Genomic DNA, 21,686 nt, shown 5'->3' with positions numbered 1-21,686 from the left:
CTTCCCCTTCAACCCTCAGTTCATTCTCAGCATTCAATGGTTTCTCAAGTTTTGCATCCCTCTCTCTCCCCAACTCTCTCTCCCTCCTCTGCTCCCCCTGGTTCTCCATTAGGTCTCTCCTGTTTTCCTGCTAGACCTTGAGTACAAACATATGGTTTCTGTCCTTCTCTGCCTGGCTTACTTCACTCAGCATGACACCTTCAAGGTCCATCCACTTTCCTACAAAAGGCCATATGTCATTCCTTCTCATTGCCATGTAGTACTCCATTGTGAATATATACCACATCTTCTTGATCCATTCGTCAGGTGATGGACATTTAGGCTCCTTCCATGTTTTGGCTATTGTTGACATTGCTGCTATGAACATTGGGGTACATGTGCTCCTATGCCTCAGCATTTCTGTCTCTCTTGGGTAAATCCCCAGCAATGTTATTGCTGGGTCATAAGGGAGTTCTATCGATAGTTTTTTGAGGAACCTCCACACTGTTTTCCAGAGCGGCTGCACCAGTTACATTGCCACCAACAGTGTAAGAGGGTGCCAGTGGATAATTCTTTTTATATGCTGTTGAGTTCGATTTGCTAGTATCTTGTTGAGTATTTTTGCATCTGTATTCATTAAGTTTATTGGTCTGTAATTCTCTTTTTTGGCTGGGTCTCTGGTTTGGGGATCAAGGTGATGCTGGCTTCATAGAATGAGTTTGGAAGTTTTCCTTCTATTTCCTTTTTTTGGAATAGTTTGAGAAGAATGGGTATGTGCTCTGCTTTAAATGTCTGGTAGAATTCCGCTGGAAAGCCATCTGGCCCGGGGCTCTTATTCGTTGGGAGATTTTTGATAACAGATTCAATTTCTTCACTCGTTATCAGTCTATTCATGCTTTCTATCTCTTCCAGTTTGAATTTTGGCAGTGCATGTGTATTTAGGAATCTGTCCATTTCTTCTGTGTTGTCCAGTTTGTTGGCATATAGTTTTTCATGTAGATTGATGATTGCTTGTATTTCTAAGGGATTGATTGTAATAGATCCTTCTTCATTCATGATTTTGTCTACCTGGGTGCTCTCTCTTTTTTTTCTGAAGAGCCTGGCTAGAGGTTTATCGATTTTGTTTATTTTTTCAAGGAACCAACTCTTGGTTTCATTGATCTGCTCGACTGTTCTTTTGGATTCTATATTGTTTATTTCTGCCCTGATCTTTATTATTTCTTTTCTTCTGCTGGGTTTGGGGTTCTCTTGCTGCTTCCTTTCTAGTTCCAGTAGGTGCTCTGTTAAATTTTGAATTTGTGCTCTTTCTAGTTTGTTGAGATTGGCCTGATTGCAATAATACTTGCCTCTTAGGACTGCCTTTGCTGCGTCCCAAAGATTTTGGAATGTTGTATTTTCGTTTTCATTGGTTTCCATATATTTTTTAATTTCTTCTCTAATTGCCTGATTAACGCAATCATTCTTTAGTAGGGTCTTTTTTAAACTCCATATTTTTGGAGGTTTTCCAGACTTTTTCCTGTGGTTAATTTCAAGTTTCATAGCATTGTGATCTGAAAGTGTGCATGGTATGATCTCTATTTGTTTATACTTATGCCCCAGTATGTGATCTATCTTGGAAAATGTGCCATGTGCACTCGAAAAGTAGGTGGATTTCCTATCTTCAGGACATTTTCTCTTGTGTTGGTGCTGCAGTGCCTCATAAACATCAATGTCAAAATACACCAACATGGGATGTTTGTGAATAAAGTGTTTTACAGAGAAAATATATAAAACATTTCAATTACGTGCTCAATGTACAGGTTGTACTTTCTGAATTTATTTTGTAGTTAATGAAAAATTTTGGTATAAAGAATTTGATGTTCTATCCATGGCATAAAACATGATGAAAATTCTTATTTTTTATTTTTTTATTTTTAAATAGTTTATTGTCAAATTGGTTTCCATATAACACCCAGTGCTTCATAAAACAGTGCCCCCCACCATGACCATCATTGCTTTTTCAATTTTTAGAAGAAAAACCATATACTAAGATGTTAGAGCAGGAAGATCAATGGTATGTGATCTCCCATTGTTGGCAATCCATAATCAGGTATAGAGTAGCCAAGTCCAGGTTTATTTTCTATGAGAAATAAACACATATGTGTCCTCTTTTCTTAGACATCTACTACAGGTGCCCAAATATAACACTAACCAAAGCAAGAATTTTACCCTTGGAGCAATTTATGACTTCGGAAAGGATCTACATCCTTCTGAAGGACAGATATCTGTATGCCTAGCCACAGGGGCAGGTATAGTAGTAGACTGTATGATTCAGAGATAGAGGGTTTCTGCCTAGTTGATATCCATGCCTTCTCTCTTGGGAATAAAGGTGGCAGGTGTGCTGCTTGCTGAGGACCTTTCTGAGTGGAGTCTTGTTGGGAGCTATTTAAACTCACTGGTAGAGTGATTATTCCTGGTGAGGGTACGGCAAGTTTGCACAGTCTCTTGCCCCCAGATAGCTCCCAAAATCTATCCTCTTGAAACTTTCATTTCTGCTTGATCACTAAACCTCAAAATGCTTTGCTGATTAGTGTCAGGAGCTGCTTGTCCCTCTGCCCTGTCCCTGAGATGTGATTGCACCTGGTCAAGGAAAAGATAAGTAAACTAGATATACCCTAATGCAACACATAATTTTCCCCTAAGCAATACGGATAACTGAATACCTTCTGGAACTGAATGCCTTTGTGATAGTCACTACTGCAATAAAATGTATCAATCATCTTTGGGACTATGAGAGCAAGCATATCTCCTGAGAACTTGTTTTTCTGGGAACTTTCTCTTAGAGTTGTAAACAGCCTAATGACCCTTACTCATAAAAAAACTTACCTTTACTAAACAAGGCTTTTTGCCTCTTGGTTAAAAGTCGCTTCCTTGAGTCTAGACCTGAGGTTTTGTAAAAGTACCTAGGACACCATGAGTGCTTGTGGCTAAAATTGTAAAACTTATCTATGGGAAATCATTTACTGCCCCTTCTTGTCCTTGTTTGAAGAGTCCAGAGGAGAATACTGGGCTCTACAGTTTGAGACAATGACTCAAACCGCTCCCATCATGTTTGCTTTAGAAATGAGAGACTCTAATTTTCTGGGAGGAATCATGCCAGCACTATCTGTCCATTTGGGGTCATTTTGCTATCCAAATACCTACATGAGCACTGACATGTACAAACTGAAAGGTGTGTTCAAGAAAGTGTGGACCCTGGGGAAGTGACCAGAAGGAAAGAAACAACTGGGTAAAGAGAGCTCTGTCATAGGGCAGCAGCATCCATTTTCATGACTGTGTGTGCAAAGGCCCAAAGATGGGCAAGGAATGCTTGAAGTTTATAGGATTCTTCTAGATGCAGGGCCATCCTTGGCCCAGCCTCCAGAGAAAAGGACTAGCTAGGGTTCTGCAGCCCACCTCTGTGGGTACCTGGGATGATGATTAGCTCTCTCCCCTGAGTTTAGACAATAGCTACAGAAGAAAAAACTTAAGTGTTCTCCCATCTAATGTGTTACCAGTGAGTTTCTCCAGAATTCTATATAATCATAAAGCATCAGTTGGTGTTGATTCTCCATCAATGACTCACTCTGTTCTGAGTATCTGAGAAGTGCTTGATACTTCCTGGAAGCCTTTTAGAGCCTAGGCTGGTTGACAGGAGGATGTCTCATGAATCAAGGCTATACACTGGGGATGGACAGAGAAAGGGAAATAGCAGAAGTCTGCAATGCACATTCCTGGAGCCTATAATTCCTGAGCTTTACCCAGGGATCTTAAAGGGCCAGAGCCATAATGTTAGCCACATAAAGGTACTGATTTTGTTTTGTGATCTTCATGCCTGTGGCTCTGGTAGTAGTGCTCTACACCCAGGAACAGGCAGCCTCCTGTGTCAGGGGTCCCACAGGGATTTCCTGGAGGAATGGAAAAAGGAAATGGTCATGCAGAAGTCATTCTGGATTTCTGCTGCCTCATATATAACAGAAATCTCCCATTACTAGCAGTTATCTCCACAGAGTAAGCTGATCAAATCCTAGATGGAGGGCTCCACAGTCCTGCCATTTATTAATTCATTAACTGCTCCACACCTCACCTTGTGTTTAGGGATCTGGTGGGCCTAAGTGTAAAGTGACAAAGTGGCCCCTGCCTGCACATCTTCATAGTCTGATGGGGAGATGAACAAAAGTATGAAAGACAAACCATGTGGAAATAAAGGGAAGAGGAAGAACTGTAATTGTGAAAAGAACCTGTGCTCTGTGAGGACAAGTTGGTTAGTCACTGGAAAAGCATGCTTAGTCCGGAAGGATGCATAATGGGCTCAGAGCTATTAACAGAAACCCAGGCTGAGATGCACTGTCTATGTACGAATAAAAATGAGATATTTAATTGGCTGATGTTAGCATTACTTACAGAAGACATAAACCAGCCCTAGTAGGTATATATATTATAATTGTTTGATCTATAAAGTGGAGGTAGCAAAGAGAACCTAAGGAGAAGGGGCACAAATAGTGGTCTATGCCAATTGATCATTGTGCAGGGAGGCCTGAGTTATGTTATTTTGTCAATTTGCATCAATTTCACTGTGGCTAACTATAAGTGTGAAGAAGCGAAGGCCTAGTTTCCAAAGATTAACAAGTCAAGGTCCTGTAATCTCCCTTTATGTGCAGAAATGAGAGGGCCAGGCAACCTCCATCTTTCCACAAACTATTCTCCTGTTTAGCCTGTCAAGTTTTTTGGTCTTATTCGAATATTTTTTTCAAGATGTAATCTAGGACCCCTGTCGATTATAGTCTGATTACCCCAGTAAAGATTATGATCAGTCTCTCCATAACAGGTATTCCAAGGAATATTATTCCCGGGGTGGTCTGAATATTGAGATTAGAGCAAGATATAACATTAGGAGTGTGAGATGTTTGTTTTTGGAGGTATATCAAAGCACATAGATGAGAACAATGTAGAATTTTCTGGCTTTGTAGACGTTTGGGGCTGTATGCACAAAAGCCAGCTGATATTTCAGTGGAGACAAGCAGGTAAGTTGCTAGGATTAATAACACACATAGGTGCTGCTAGAGAAAGCCAACACTGAGGTCTTGGCATCTAAAGCCAATGCTTTTGTTCAGTTTGTAAGGGAGGGTTAAGATTGGCTCCTTCCATGCACTCTGTCCTTACTGCTAATAGGAATATCGCAGGCAAGGAGTGTTAAGCCATCAAACATAGGTGGAAGTGGGTTGAGAAAATGAGCCCAATATGAATATTGAGCTTGGTCAGGACAAGTGAGGGCAAAAAGAATCAGGGTTATACATACCGAATTTTTTGTTAATGACGGAAATTATGGCCATCAGAGGTGAATTAGGGGTATATGCAATATCATTGTGTTGTAAGAGGATGCCAGACTGGTTATATAGGCCTTTAAGTTTTCCCCATGTTTTAGATAAGAGAAAAGGACTTGCATTTGTGCAGTGCCTTCAGGATGAGGAGTCCATGAAGAGGCTTCTTTCATCTTGAAAACAGGGACAGGGTGCAGTGGCTGCTCACTCGGAGCCATTCTCTGGAAGTCTTGTTTCACTGGACATATTCTGGGGGTCTCCATACCATGGCAAGGCCTCACCAACAGGGAATACACACAGTTTCAGAATCTGAAAGAACACAAGCATATTCTTAATGCCTGGTGAGGAGTTTAGTGGGCCCAGTCCACATGAGACCCCCTTCGAGGGTTTTGAATAGCGTCATAGGTTGAGAGGGTTTATCTTATGTTGAAAAATGTCACTCAGCTGCAGTTAGTCCTTGAGGATTAAGATTTAAAGAGTTAAAAATAACCATACCACGATCAAAAAGGAGCTGAGGTTGTAATGCAGACAGCCAAGTGTATCTCCTCCTTTTGGTTTTTCAAATATGTTTTTTAGCATATCCTGTGCTCATTTTATAATTGCTCGCCCTTGTGGATGATCAAGAATAGGTATTCCACAAATGTATTTTTATATTCATTTATTTATAAATAAGTATATGTATATATTTATGATTAAACATGTTTATTTATTCATTTATTGACTTATTTATCACCTTTAAAATTGTATTTTTATTTTTAAGATCTCTTTTGCATATCTCTTACTTTTTTGTATATGGAGTTACTTATTTCCATTAACCTTAATTACATTTAGCAGAATTTGAACTCTTAGAAGCCTTGTTCTCCAGTGAAAACTAAGTAGTAACTAATTGTGACCTGTGTGTTACATCAGAAAATTTTTTCAGTGATATGTTGATGAATCCATTAAGCATAAATCATGTTCTTTCATGGATTTAAATATTTGTAGTGTTGCTTTTTTGCCATAAAAAGTCAGAAGCATCAACCCATGTTTAATAGGCAATGCTTCAGCATTCCACCTGATTTGCAAGAGGCCTAAATATCCATTGAACTTAATGCAATTTATCATTTAATCAAAATGTTCAATTTTTAGGCTACAAAAGACCATGGAAGTTGACAATTACCCATGAAAACTATGAGACAGACAAAGTTAATCATTACTTTAACTCATCCTTTGGCTAACAAATGAAAACAGAGATAACACGAGCTAATTTTGACTTTATGTAAACCTTAGTAGAATAGAGTTTTCTAATTTAAAAGACATGCCTATCAATAATATTTTATCTGTATCCCCTTCAAAGTTTACTATTGCCAATTTTTTCCCATGGAATCAGTGAGGGCATCTGAGGTCTAAGAAAGACATTTTTGCTTTTTGGCAATGTGGGAAAGAAGAGCTGAGGCTACCTGAGTCAGGGAAGAGCCAGATATGCCACCAGCACGTCAGGCAGTGTAGAAATGGCAGGAGGGAGGAAGGCTGGCAGAAAAGGTGAGGTGCTGGCCACCAAGAGGCCTGAAGGCAGACAAAGACACAGAGGATGGAGAAAAGAGTTCATGTGGTCCTGAAGCTTGTCAGCTCAGATAGATGAGCTAATCTAAATTTTTGGTTTGTTTTGCTGTGTATTATTTGGTTTGGTTTGGTTCGGTTTGGTTTGGTTTCCCACTAGTGGAATTAGGCAGTCCATGTCTGGCCAGAGAAGACAGAAAAGTTCCCTGAAACAAAAGAAGTTTTGGCAGCTGCTTGGGAATATTCCTTAAAATCTCCATCCCGAGGTAGACTAGCCAGAGACAATTAGTTCTAATCATCATAGTTATTAACCCAGGAAATGAATGTGGGAGAAGCCCCCTCATATAGTTAGAGCAACCAGACTGCATAGGGAGAAACAGTGAGGGAGAGAGTTAGAGTTGCCTCTATTAAGGATGGCCTGTGTAAAATACACCACACTCTTTCAGTGCCTTGTTTTACTGACAATGATTGGAAGCTGGGCTTGCTGCCTTGCCTGGGAATACTGCCCTATACTGAAGAGTTATTCAAAAAACACTGGAATAGCAGCATCAAAGTTCTGCATCTGCAAGCATGATGAAAGTCAGGCACAGACAGCATCCTGGGCTGGGGTCAAAATGATGTTTATAAGAGAGCCACAGTACCAGGAACACATGGAATTGAGTATTACAAACATTTTTTTTAAAGCCAGTTGTAGGGGCGCCTGGGTGGCTCAGTCTTTGAGCATCTGACTTCAGCTCAGCTCATGATCTCATGGTTTGTGGATTCCATCCCCACGTCAGGCTTTATGCAGACAACTAGCTCAAAGCCTGGAGCCTGCTTCGGATTCTGTGTCTCCCTCTCTCTCTGACCCTCCCTTGCTCACACTGTTGCTCACTCTTGCTCTCACTCTCTCTCTCTCTCTCAAAAATAAATAAAACATTTTTTAAAAGCCGATTGTAAAAGGGTTGTGAGGGGCATACAGCTGAACTGATTTTTGCAATTCTTTGACTATTGGAAAGAGCAGGCCTTTGTGGCCTTATTGCCCATCTCCTTGATAATGGGAAACAGCTGGAATTGACCGGCCTTATGGGTTTCCTTAATGTCCTTTTGCATTGGGGTGATGAATTTATCAGAACTGGTCGGTGAGGGTTTTAGAGGCTCATTATAGTCTGGCCATATTTGAGAGAAGGGGGAGTATCTTTTGGTTGTAAAGGCACTGAAGACACAGACTGACTATAAAAAGCTCAGATTAGGGTGTTTGGGTGGCCCAGTCTGTTAAGCGTCCAACTTCAGCTCAGGTCAAGATCTCATGGTTTGTGGTTTCAAGCCCTGCATCAGGCTCTGTGCTGCCAGCTCAGAGCCTGAAGCCTGGAGCCTGTCTTTGGATTCTGTATCTCCCTCTCTCTTTGATTCTCCCCTGCTCAGGCTATCTCTCACTCTCTCAAAAATTAAATAAAACATTAAAAATTTTTAAATAATTTTTAAAAGCTCAAGTTTTTCTCTATTTCGGGCAATTTTAATCTTCATATACATCTTTTGAACTCAAGGGGAAAAGGGGAGTATGGACAATGGACCATGTGAGGATTTATTCAGAGGGAACCCCTCAGAATGCCAAAATTTAAATGTTTTCCCTACTTCTTCCCAAATATCAAATATGAATTCCTTGTTTAGGGAACCAAGAGCAATGTTGCTGAGTAATCATTAATAATTTAAGGAGTAATTTCTAATAGAGGATAGTGTCGGCCACGTTTTCCAATGGCTGTAAAATATGAATGTATTGGTCCTCTTTTGGAGATAGGGAGTCTTTCATAATGAATCTCTCAAAAGTTCTGTGGCAGAGAGTCTTAATCACTTTACCCCTTACCTTTTTCCCCTTTGCTTCTTTGTTTCCTCATTTCCACATATGAGTGAAATACTTGGATGGTATTTGTCTTTTTTGGACTGACTTATTTCACTTAGCATCATACTATATAATTCCATTCATGTTCTTGCAAATAGAAAGGTTTCATTCCGATTCAAGAATGTTTGAGGAGGCAAGATGCCAGAGAAGTAGGGAGCTCTGTATTTTTTCCCTGCCCACATCTCTCAAAGAAGTACTGGAGCTGTAAGACACTGAACGGCAAGAGTGGGAGGAAAAGAGATAGAGTCCACTAAGAGGACAGCCTCATATGTGCGTGATTGCAAACTGGGGAAGATAAAAAAAAAACGGGCCCCCACTGGAGGATGGAGGGGAGGGAGCCCTCTCTGTGGAGAGCCGCCAAGAGACTAGAGGAAGAAAAAGACTGAATCCTCTCATAGAACTGTCTCTGGAGAAGAGAAAATTTTTGGCCTGGGACAGACAGCGATCCTATCATCCCATCTGTAACCACAGGACATTCAGAGAGAGTTCTTTTCTCTAGCTGTGGCACAATCCTTGGACTAGGTGCCCTGATCCCAAGTGGCACCAGGAGAAACTGCTCCCCTACTCCCCTTACTTGATCCCCATCCAAACAGCTGCCTGACCTGCAGGAGTACATTTTGGGTGGTATCATTAAAGTGCGTGGACTAAGATCTGTAAACAAGGTGGGGCTGGGGGAATACAACTCAGGCCACCTTGGCTATGCCTGCAGTACAGGTAGATGAGACCCAAAAGAGTGTATTACAATGCTTGGTTCGAGAAGGGACTGGGGTGCCACCATTTTTCTCCCTGCAGCCACCAAGCGGACCCTCAGTGGAGGCATGATCTACCTACACCAAAACATGCCCATCTACACTGGAGAGCTGCCTTTTTTTTCCCCCAGGAGCTTGGGGCAAGACCAACATTGACGCATTGCCGTGATTAACTCTAGATCAATTCTTGCTATTCAGATATGTTTTCCCTTATCTCATTCATAGCTCTCCCCTAAGCTGGACTGGGCACTCTGGTCATTGGTTTGCTTAAACAGTCACATTTAATCCATTCTCTTGGTCCATATTCTACACCTCTGTCACTACCTTCCATTCTCTCTTTCTCTCGCTGGAATAATCAGACTATATAGTTTCCTTGGGCAACATTATCTTAATTATTTTTCTCCCTGCCTCCTATCATATTCTCTTTCTCTGAATTAAGCTTTTTAGTCTCTCTGCCTAGTCAATATTCAATTTCAATTTCTCCCCACTCCTGTACCTTCTCTCTTTGTATATGCACTTCCATCAGCACTGCCTCCACCCTGCTCTTTATTTGTAGCTGGGATTTCTGGTTTTACGCTTTTAGACTGTACTTTGTCTTTTGTTGTCCCCCTCCCCCCCTTTTTTTTGTTTCCCTTTTGGTTTGCTTGTTTGTTTGATTTGTCTGTGTGTTTGCATGCTTTTGTTCCCTGTGTGTTTGTCTGTTTTCCTTTTCAGGGCTACCTCAAGAAACAAGCAAAAGTACACATAATGGAGAGTCCTAAATATCACTAAGAGTAGGGGAATAAAATAACTAAAGACACAAAAAAAGAGACCAGGGAACACCATTAAAAGAACACCTGAAAGGACAAGCCCTGGGCCGTCAATAAGCCTCCTTTAACATAGCATTACTCACAGGTGCAGAGTGCATAATAAGGTTTTAAAATTTACAAGAGACAGAGAGCTTGCAAAAATATGAAACAGAAGAACTCTCCTATAAAGAAACTCTAGGAAAAACTCACAGATACAGAACTGCTCGAAAAAGATACAAACAATATAAAGGAGCAAGAATTTAGAAAAATTGTCATAAAACTAACTTCTGGGTTTGAAAAAGGCATGGAAGACATCAGAAAAGCTATTCCTATAAATACTGTGGATGTTAAAAATAGTTGTGATGAATTTAAAAATGCTATAAACATCAGAGAAGCTATTGCTACAAAGACTATGGGCCTTAAAGTAGTTGGCATGGATTTTAAAATGTTGTAAATAAGATGCATAATAAAATGGAGGTGAATACTGCAGAACTGAAGAGACAGAGAGGAAAATAGGTAAATTAGAAGAAATAATTATAGAAAAAGAGTAAGCCGAGAGAGAGAGATAAATTAATTCAGGAGCATGAAAGGAGAATTCGAGAACTGAGTGATACAATCAAATAAAAAATATCCATATATATAGTAGGAATTCCTGAAGAAGAAGAAAGAGAGAAATACTGAAGGGGTACTTGAACAAATTATAGCTGAGAACTTCCCCAATTTGGGGAAGGAAACAGGCATTGAATCCAAGTGGCACAGAGAAGTCCCTTCAGACATAACTTAAAATTGATCTTCTGCATGACATGGCATAGTGAAACTGGAAAAATAGAAAGAAAAAGAAAGAATTCCGAAAGCAGCTAGAGATAAAAGGTCCCTAAAATACAAAGGGAACTACTGAAACTTTGCAGGCCAGATAGGAATGGCAGGACATCTTCAATGTGAGGAACAAAAAAGTATGCAGCCAAGAATTCTTTATCTAGCAAGCCTATCATTCAAAGTAGAATGAGAGATAGAGGTTTTCCCAAATAAAAAAAAATTAGAGAGAATTCATCACCACTAAATCAGCCCTGAAAGAAATCTTAAGAGGGACTCTATGAGGGAAATGTTGCAAGGAATGCAAGGTAACAGAAACATCATTACAAGCATGAACTCTACAAAGAACACAATGATTCTAAACCCACATTTTTCAATAATAACACTGAATGTAAATGGACTGAATGCTCCAATCAAATGACACAGGGTAGCAGAATGGATAAAAAAAAAAAAACAAAATCCATCTATTTCTTGTCTTCAAGAGACTCATTTTAGACCTTAAGACATCTTCAGATTTAAAGTAAGGGGATGGAGAAATATCTATCCATCATGTGACTGGAAGCCAAAATAAAGCTGGAATAGCCATACTTTTATTGGACAAACTGGACTTTAAAAGCAGTAACAAGAGATGAAGAAGGGCATTGTGTAATAATTACAAGGTCTATCCTTAAGAAGAGCTAACAATTATAAACACATACACACCGAATTCGGGAAAGCCCAAATACATAAAGCAGTTAATCACAAACAAAAAATCTTATTGATAAGAATGTGCTAATTGCAGAGGAGTTTAATACTCCACTTATAGAAGTAGATAGATTAACCAGACAGAAAAACACTAAGGAAACAATGGACCTGAATGACACATTGGAACAGATGGACTTAACAGATATATTTAGAACTCTACATCCTGAGGCTATGGAATTCACATTCTTCTAGAGTGCACATGGTATATTCTCCAAGATAGACAACATACTGGGTCATAGAGCAGCCCTCAATAAATATAAAAGAGTTGAGATCATACCCTGCATACTTTTAGATTACAAGGATAGGAATCTTAAAATCAATCCCAGGAAAAAGTCTGGAAACCCTCCAAAAACAGGGACGTTAAAGATCACCCTACTGAAGAATGATTGGGCCAGTCAGGCAATTAGAGAAGAAATTTTAAAAAATATATAGAAACAAATGAAAATGAAAATACCACAACACAAACTCTTTGGGATGCAGAAAAGACTGACCTAAGAGGAAAGTACATTTCAATCCAGGCCTATTTCAAGGAACTAGAAAAAGCACAAGTACAAAATCTAACAATGCACCTAAGGAACTAGGAGAAGAGCAGTAGAAGCACCCCAAACTCAGCAGAATAATAGAAATAATAAATATTAGGGCAGAAATAAACAATATATAATTTTTTAAAAATCGGAACAGACCTATAACCAGTGAAGAAATTGAATCAGTTACTAAAACTCTCCCAACAAATAAGAGCTCTGGGCCAGATGGCTTCCCTGGGAAATTCTATCAGACATTTAAAGCAGAGTTAATACCCATTCTTCTCAAGCTATTCCAAAAAAATAGAAATAGAAGGAAAACTTCTGGACTCATTCTATGAAGCCAGCATCACTTTGATTCCCAAACTAGAGACCAGAAAAAGAGAATTTAGTTCATTCTTGATGAATACAGATGCAAAAATACTCACAAGATACTAGCAAATCGAATTCAACAGCATATAAAAAGAATTATCCACCATGATCAAATGGGATTCATTCATGGGTTACAGGAATGGTTCAATATTCTCAAATCCATCAATGTGATACATCACATTAACAAAAGAGAAGATAAAAACATTATGATCCTGTCGATAGATGCAGAAAAAGCATTTGACAAAATACCGCATCGTTTCTTAATAAAAACCCTCAAGAAAGTGAGGATAGAAGGAACTTATTTAAACATTATAAAAGCAATTTATGAAAAGCTCACAGCTAATATCATCCTCGGTGGGGAAACACTGAGAGCTTTCCCCTTGAGATCAGGAACACGACAAAGGTGTCCAACATAGTGCTGGAAGTCATAGCATCAGCAATCAGACAACAAAAGGAAATAAAAGGTTTAGAATCAGCAAAGACGAAGTCAAACTTTCACTTTTTGCAGATGACATGATGCTGTACATGGAAAACCCGACTGACTCCAGTAGAAGCCTACTAGAACTGATCCATGAGTTCAGAAAAATGGCAGGGTACAAAATTATGGAGAGCAATCCATTGCATATTTATACACCAGTAATGAAGCAACAGAAAGAGAAATCAAGAAATGCATCCCATTCACAATTGCACCAAAACCCATAAAATACTTAGGAATAAAACTAACCGAATATGTAAAACATCTGTATGAAGAAAACTGTAGAAAACTTATAAAGGAAATTGAAGAGGACACAAAGAAATGGAAAAATATTCTATGTTCATGGATCAGAATAAACATTGTTAAAATGTCATTATTACCCAAAGCAATCTACACATTCAATGCAAGCTCCATCAAAATGGCACCAGCATTCTTCTCAAAGCTAGAACAAACTACCCTAAAATTTGTATGGACCACAAAAGATCCTGAATAGCCGAAGTAATATTGAAGAAGAAAACCAAAACGGGAGGCATCACAATCCCAGACTTTAGCCTCTACTACAAAGCTCTAATGATCAACACAGTATGGTATTGGCACAAAAACACATAGTCAAGGGGAGTAGAATAGAAAACCCAGAATGGGGCCACAAGTGTATGGCCAATTAATCTTTGACAAAACAGGAAAGAGTATCCAGTGGGACAAAGACAGCCTCTTTAACAGATGGTGCTGGGAGAACTGGACAGCAACTTGCAAAAGAACTAAATTAGACCACTTTCTTACACCATTCACAAAGATAAACTCAAAGTGGATGAAGGCCCTGAATGTGAGACAGGAAACCATCAATACTTTTGAAGAGAAGGCGGGAAACAGCCTCCTTGACCTCAACCGCAGAAATTACCTACTTGACACTTCCCCAAAGGCAAGAGAATCAAGAGCAAAAATGAACTATTGGGACCTCATCAAGATCAAAAGCTTCTGCAAGGCAAAGGAAAAAATCACGAAAACGAATAGGCAACCAACAGAATGGGAAAAGATAGTTGCAAATGACATAACAGATAAAGGGCTAGTATCCAAAATCTATAAAAAACTCACCAAACTCCACACACAAAAAGCAAATAATCCAGTGAAAAAATGGGCAGAAGACATCAATAGACACTTCTCCAAAGAGGACATCCAGATGACCAACAGACACATGAAACGATGGTCAACATCACTCATCATCAGGGAAATACAAATCAAAACCACACTGAGATACCACCTCACGCTGGTCAGAGTGGCTAACATTAACAAAACAGGAAACTATAGATGCTGGTGAGGATGTGGAGAAACAGGCACCCTCCTACACCTTTGGTGGGAGTGTAAACTGGTACAGTCACTCTGGAAAATAGTGTGGAGGTTCCTCAAAAAATTAACAATAGAACTCCCTTATAGCCCAGCAATAGCATTGCTAGGGATTTACCCAAGGGATACAGAAGTGCTGATGCATAAGAGCACATGTAGCCCAATGTTCACAGCCACACTGTCAACAATCGCCAAATCATGGAAAGAGCCTACATGTCCATCAACTGATGAACGGATATAGAAGATGTGGTATATATCTACAATGGAATCTACATGGCAATGAGAAGGAATGAAATCTGGCCATTCGTGGCAACATGGATGAAGCTTGAGGGTGTCATGCTACACTAGATAAGTCAAGCAGAGAAGGACAGATACCATATATTTTTACTCATAAGTGTAACAGAAGAAACTTAATAGAGGATGATGGGGCAAAGGAAGAGGAAAAATAGAGAGAAGGAGGGAGGTAAATCATGAGAGACTCTTGAATACTGAAAGTGAGGGATGAATTGGGGGGGAAGTGGAAGGGGGATGATGGGCATGGAGGAGGGCAATTGTGGGGATGAGCACTGGGAGTTTTATGGAAACCAACATGACAATAAACTTTTAAAAATAAAGTGCTCCCCACTTACATTTTTTAATAGTTGTTTTTTGGCTTCATGTCTTTTGTTTCACTCCTTAAAACAATTTGAAAAGACTTTTCGGTGTGATTGAAGATACGGGTCCAGGTTCATTATTTTGCATGTGGATTTCAGGTCCCCTAGCGCAATTTATTGAAGACACTATCCTTTCCCCATTGTGTGTCCATGAATTCTTTGTTGTAAACTCAGCAACTCTATGCACATGGGTTCATTTCTATTCTCTCCATTCTGTTCCATTGGTCCATGTGTTCATTATTATGGCATTGCCATGCTGTTTGTGTACTATCTTTTTGTAACTGTATTTGCGTTTGTGATTTTGATAGAGGTTATTTTATGAGCAGATAGTGAACTTTAGTAAGTGGCACAGGGGAAACTAGTCTCTTAATGTTTCCCTTGTCACACTCATAAATGAGATACAGGCTCACAGAAGACGAGCCTGCCCTATGTACAAATAAAGCAACTCCTAACTGCAGCCACTTCCCTCACATCTTACACCCTGGCTATGTGAGTTTTATTCTGTGTATATAAATACAATTGAGATTTAATCTAGTTTGAAAATGAATGTGTGGTTCAGGCTGCGTGGGCAAAAAAACACTTCTTGGTGGAGTGCACGTTCAAAAGTTTGAGATAAGTTATTTAAAGCATAGAGGAATCCATTCTTTCTGGGAGAAGGATGGGACATATTTGCAGTGTGCTAAGCCATAAAAAAAAGGGGTGGGAGAGGGTACAGCGGAATGTACCTTTGACGTGAGGTGGTTCTCAGACATGAGTGCCTGCTGAATCCTGGCTTTGTAAAATCTTGGCCAAAGCTGACCACCAAGTCCCTAATGCTTAAAACACTTTTGTGACTATGTGTTGTTCTGACATGAAGCCAAAAGATGGTCTCCTTGTCTCTATGTATTCCACTCTCTAATCTAGACCCCATCCCTCCTCCTCAGGCCAATGAAACTTTTTCCTTTTGGGTTTCCAAGTACCCAATCCCAACATAGGCATCACTTCCTGGGTGGACCTGTCCCTAGTGCCCTTTATAGCAGTTACCAGTAAACTAGGCTCCATGAAGACAGAGACCACTTGCGTTCCCCCTAGTCCTGATGTATCTATATTGCTAATGCCATGGTAGCAGATAGCAAGTGCTTGATTAATGGTTGCCAAACAGGGAAGGAGGCAGTTGCATGTCAGGCCCTGCCTTGGTACTGATAATACAGAGAAAAGAGTCTCTTCCTTCTAGGAAGTCCTGACAGAACAGTGGAAGAGACAGCGGGGAAGCAGTACCAGGCTGTGGATCAGTGCTCTGGGAGAGGAAAACCCAGGGTACTCTCAGAACACACATGGATATGGCTGTCAAAGACAACTTCCCAGAGAACAGGAAACTCAAAAGGGAATTTGGACATAGCCAGAGGAAAGGGAGGGGGAGAGGTGTTACCTGTATGCTCTCTATGCTGCTGGTAATCATCCACCCTCTCTTCTCTCAAAGACTAACCTTTATGATTATATTCTCATTTCTTGTCTCACTCCATGCAGACTCTTTGAGCCTCTATTCTACTCCCTCCTTTGCCTCATGGCACCTGCTTGCCAGTTTTTCATTTCTATTAGTTCAAAGCAACTTGAGGTCTCTGGTCTTGTCCATTTAGTTCCTTGTCAAATGCTTTTGAGTGGAAAGAGTTTATTGTGATAATGTTCTCTTATTTTCTGAGGAAAAATTGTAGATAATCCATTCCATTTATGGATGGACAAACTGAGATCCAGAGGTGAAATTACTTGCCCATTGAAAAACCGCTTGTTTGTCCAAATTAGAACCAGCTCTTAAGTGTCCTGACTGATGAAGCAAAGGCTGTTGTATAGTATACTGTAGATGTATACTGAATGTATAGGCATAGTTCTAAAAAGCATAGTAGTTTTATAGACCACCACACATTTTCTTCTCCACACCAGTCTCTAGCTCTCTCTGGAAGCCAGTATATTTATAGTTTCCAAGGGGAAGGAGGGAACTAAGATGTGTGGGAGCACATCTTTTCCCATCCTGTCAGGCAGCCCTTCCCAGTGTAGGAAAGTACCTCCTTTGTCACCAGCCAGTTTTCCTGGATAGTCTCCCCAGGTGATGTGTTCCAGGACCACAGGGTTCATGAGGCATGTGCACCCTACTCCATCCCACATCCAAAACAATCTCTTTCCAATGTAATATGTAAAATGGGCATGCTCTTGGACTTCTTTAGTTCTTAGAGTGCTTTCCAAGGTGAATCTTGTGATTTCCCAACCCCTCATAGGACAATGGTGGACTTAACAGGTGGCCAAATATATCACCTCTTCAAGGTCTCTGGCATCTGCTCAATGACTTGAATTTGCACCATCTGCCTGACTCACAGAAGAATTGTGTGCTCACTGCTTGTGGGGTTTTCTTTGCTGAGACTTCAGGATTCCTTTTCAAATTGCTCCCCACCAGCAACCATACTTTTCTCTTTATGACCCTGCAGCCCTGTTATAGATTTTCTTTGTGCATTTCTTGAGGTCATCTGTGCACAGAAGTCCTGGGCTGAGTTACATGTACATCTTGTTTATTTCCAATTGGAGAAACCTCCCCCTTTGGGATGTGTTTGTCCACATCACATAAGGTGTGTTCTTCATTCACAGTCCCTACACTCTGTAACACTACTAAATGCTAGGCAATATTCTTTTAGTCAGAATGCAGGGGAAAATACAGGCAGAAATACAATCCACTCCTACTAGTCAGCTAGTAATGGACTGAAAGAATTGAATGGTGTCAGGAAATCTTGTGAGAAGCAATAATCCTGTCTAGGGAACAGAATCTGATTGGGGGGAGTCATTACAGAAGAGTCGACAGAGATGGCTTGTCTCAGGACGTGACGGTTTACCTGAATGTTGAAAGTGTGAGGATACAAGTCATGTAAGTCCTGTTCTCCCTGATCTCAGACCCAATATCTATATGTTACCCTTCTCAAATATTTGTAATCTTGTAATATCTGTCCTCATACTTGTGAATTCTCATTCTGGGATGTCTATGGGATCACTCCCATCATCATGCAGATATACTCCAGAAACTCTCTTCAAACCGCAGCAGCAATAGCAAAGCTGTCCCGAGTCCATAGAGGACGCATATAGTGCTATACACACACACACACACACACACACACACACACACACACACATATATATATATATATATACACACACATATACACACATATATACACACACACACATATATATATATATATATATATATACACACACACACATACATACACATATGTAAGACTCATATAATCCATATAGGACTACCCCAATAGGGTCGGGTTAGTTGCAGGCAGGTAAGCAGTGGATGGCAATGTGAGAGAAGAATCTTAGCATTTAAAGACTATTCCAATTTTCTACCAAAGTGTTCGGCCTTCAGCTGAGCCTCATTTCCCTTGTCATCTGAGAAAAGCAAAGAAACCTAAGAGATTCGAACAAAGAATGAAAAATGAATCAACAGTGTTGTGACATAGGTGTTACTTTAATGATTGCCAGAAACCCTCTGTTTCTGCAACCCTCTGCAAGAGCCTCTTTTATCAGTTATGAGTTTTTGTTGGAAGGTAGAGCACTGAGGAATGTGGTGCATGATGGAGAAGAAGAGCACATACTCAATAAATGTGTGTTGGAAAAGAAAATGAACTCATGGGAGACCCAATCAGTCCTGGTCCCAGTTTTCAGTCCTCCACCAGCTGTGTGAGCACAGGCAGGTCACTGAAACTCTCAACGTTGCTTTGTAGGATGAAGGGAACCACTTGAGGAATTGTTGTGTGGATTCAGTATGGTATTGTGTGTAAAGCCTCAGGTCTGTACCCAACATGCAGTGGAGACTCAGTCACATGCCTTTGTCCTGGTTCTAGGGAGTCAGGGTGAGTGGTTCTGCTGCTATCAGTCTCTGTGGTGGGAGGGTACTCAGATGCTGGGCAACCAGAAGGAATGACAACCCTCCACTCCATCATCCACTCTTTATTTCTTAATGCAGGCAAGACTTTTTCCAGATCTCAGAATTGTGGAACCCAGGACATTCAGGACTTTGAGTGTCACCTAGCCAGGAGATGACAAAGTTTAACGTGAATCAGCCTGAGTCTATAGCCATGAACCCTTCCCCTCTGCCTATGTGGCATAGAGAACACTCTTCTCCATGACTTTGGAAGGCAGACTTCAGGTCTTTAGGGAGCCACTCTCTAGGTCCTGCCCAGTGAATGTGTTTTGAGTGGGTGCTCCATGTGTTGAACAGGGCAAAGATTCAGGAATCAGCTGTGCCCTCAAGGAACCTCAAGGATATCAGGACAAGGCAGAGCTCCAACAACCAGAGTCAAGTCTGTGTAAGTAGCGTTGTGCCTGGGGAAGCAGTCTCATGGCAACACCTGAAATAACTCACCCGAGACAATTCTAGGGCTCTGCTTTCTCACTGAAACCATAAATGTCGATGTGAATGATTTTCTCAATTTCTCTCCCAGCTTTTTATTTCTGTCACCTCAAACATGTTGCTTAATTCATAGGTCTAACAGGAGAGACCTGGCAGGGGACCATGGGGAGAGGAAAGGGGAGAGTGGGGAAGAGTGAGGGACACAGATCAAGGGAGACTACTGAATACTGAAAACGAACCATGGACTGAAGGGGGAGGGGGAGGAAGAGAGGGGGTGATGGTCATGGTAGGGGGCACTTGTGGGGAGAAGCACTGGGTGTTATATGGAAACCAATTTGACAATAAAATATAAAAAATATATTGCTTAATATTTAGGACCTTGACAGACAGCTATTATGTATTTTTAATTCAGTCCTTTGTGTTCAAAGACAGATTCTGTAATTTCTTTTCTTATCAATTTATTAAAATTATTGTATGGCCCAAATATGTTCTATCTCCATGAATGTTTTATGTGGACATGAATAGAACATGGATTTGCTGGAGTGGGGTGGAGTATTATACGGATGACTCTTTGGTCCTGTTGGGTGATAGTGTTGAAGTTTTTCAATTCCTAATTTGACCTGTGTACCATTGATTAGTGAGAGAGGAGTATTGAAATCTCAATGTTAAATTGTCAATTTTTGTGTTTCTCTTTTTGGTTCTATCAGTGTCCATTTTACCTAAACTCAAAGGTATTTATTAGGTGAATACACAGGATGATTATGTCTTCTAGCTGAATTGGCTCTTTATTCGAGTATGGAACAAGATCCTTCTCTTGAGGTCTACTTTCATAAAAATATTCACATTTGATCATTCTTATGGTAAGTGTTGCATTGTCTATTGTAGTCCATATTATTACTTGTTACCTACTGTGTCCATCTTTTTTTTTTTTTTGTATAGCAGGGTCTTGTTTCTTTATTCTATTCAAGAGTCTGATTTCTGAGGGTCAGTTAGGCCATTTACAATGAATGGAACTATAAGTCAATCTCTTGAGTTGATGTTATTTCTGTTGGTGACAACTGTTCTGTTTTTACCACTTTTTTCTCTTTATTTCTTTATTTTTATTTTTAATGTTAATTTATTTTGAGAGAGAGAATTTGAGCACAGGAGGAGCAGAGAGAGAGAAAATCCCAAGCAGGTTCTCTGCTTCTCCTGCGTGGGGCTCAATCTCATGAACTGTGAAGTCATGACCTGAACCAAGAGTAAGTGTCAGACCCTTAACTGAATGAGCCACTCAGTCACCCCTCTGTTTATTGTGATTTATGAATATTACTTTGTTATTTCCTCCATAATATCTAGTAATGCTTTACTGGCTCTCCTTTTTTAAGTGGAGTCTTATTATGTCTTAGTGGTTGCTTGTGGCTTTAAAACTTGAGTCTTTAATTGATCTGTTACCCTCTGCCATCAAATAAATTTTCCTCCAATATATAAGTTACCTAACTATGTGAACAATATACACACAAAAAACAATTGACTTCCATTTTCCCTTTCTGACTTTTGTGCCATTCTTGTCCTATGTTTTACTTGATGTTTGCTGTCGACCCAACAGTTTAATGTTTTTCTATTTCCTTAAACACTCCAGAACCTTGTAGAGGAAAATTTTTAATGAGATAATGGAAGACTCACATTTTTCCATTTATTTATCTGCCCTCTTAATTTCTTTCTTGATTACAGTGCCCATATGCTACCATTGTTTGCCTGAAGAACTCCTATTGATGATGTCTCTCTATATATTTTCACTTGTCATTTGGCGGGTCCTTTGCTATGGAATTATTATTTCCTACTCTTCTGTTCCATTTTCCTCTTTCTTTGAATACTGAGTTTTTGTATTTTATTTACTTTTTTTCTCCATAACATTTTATTGTCAAATTGTTGTCCATACAACACCCAGTGCTCTTCCCCTTAAGTGCCCTCCACCATCACCACCACCTCTTTTCCCCCCTCCCCCTTCCCCCTCAACCCTCAGTTCATTCTCAGCATTCAATAGTCTCTCAAGTTTTGCATCCCTCTCTCTCCCCAACTCTCTCTCTCTCCTCCGTTCCCCCTGGTTCTCCATTAGGTCTCTCTTGTTTTC

The sequence above is a fragment of the Suricata suricatta genome, chromosome 5 (genome assembly GCF_006229205.1).
Source record: "Suricata suricatta isolate VVHF042 chromosome 5, meerkat_22Aug2017_6uvM2_HiC, whole genome shotgun sequence".
NCBI classification, from domain to species: Eukaryota; Metazoa; Chordata; class Mammalia; order Carnivora; family Herpestidae; genus Suricata; species Suricata suricatta.
The sequence above is the reverse complement of the archived record's forward strand: the minus strand, read 5'-3'. Positions refer to the sequence as shown.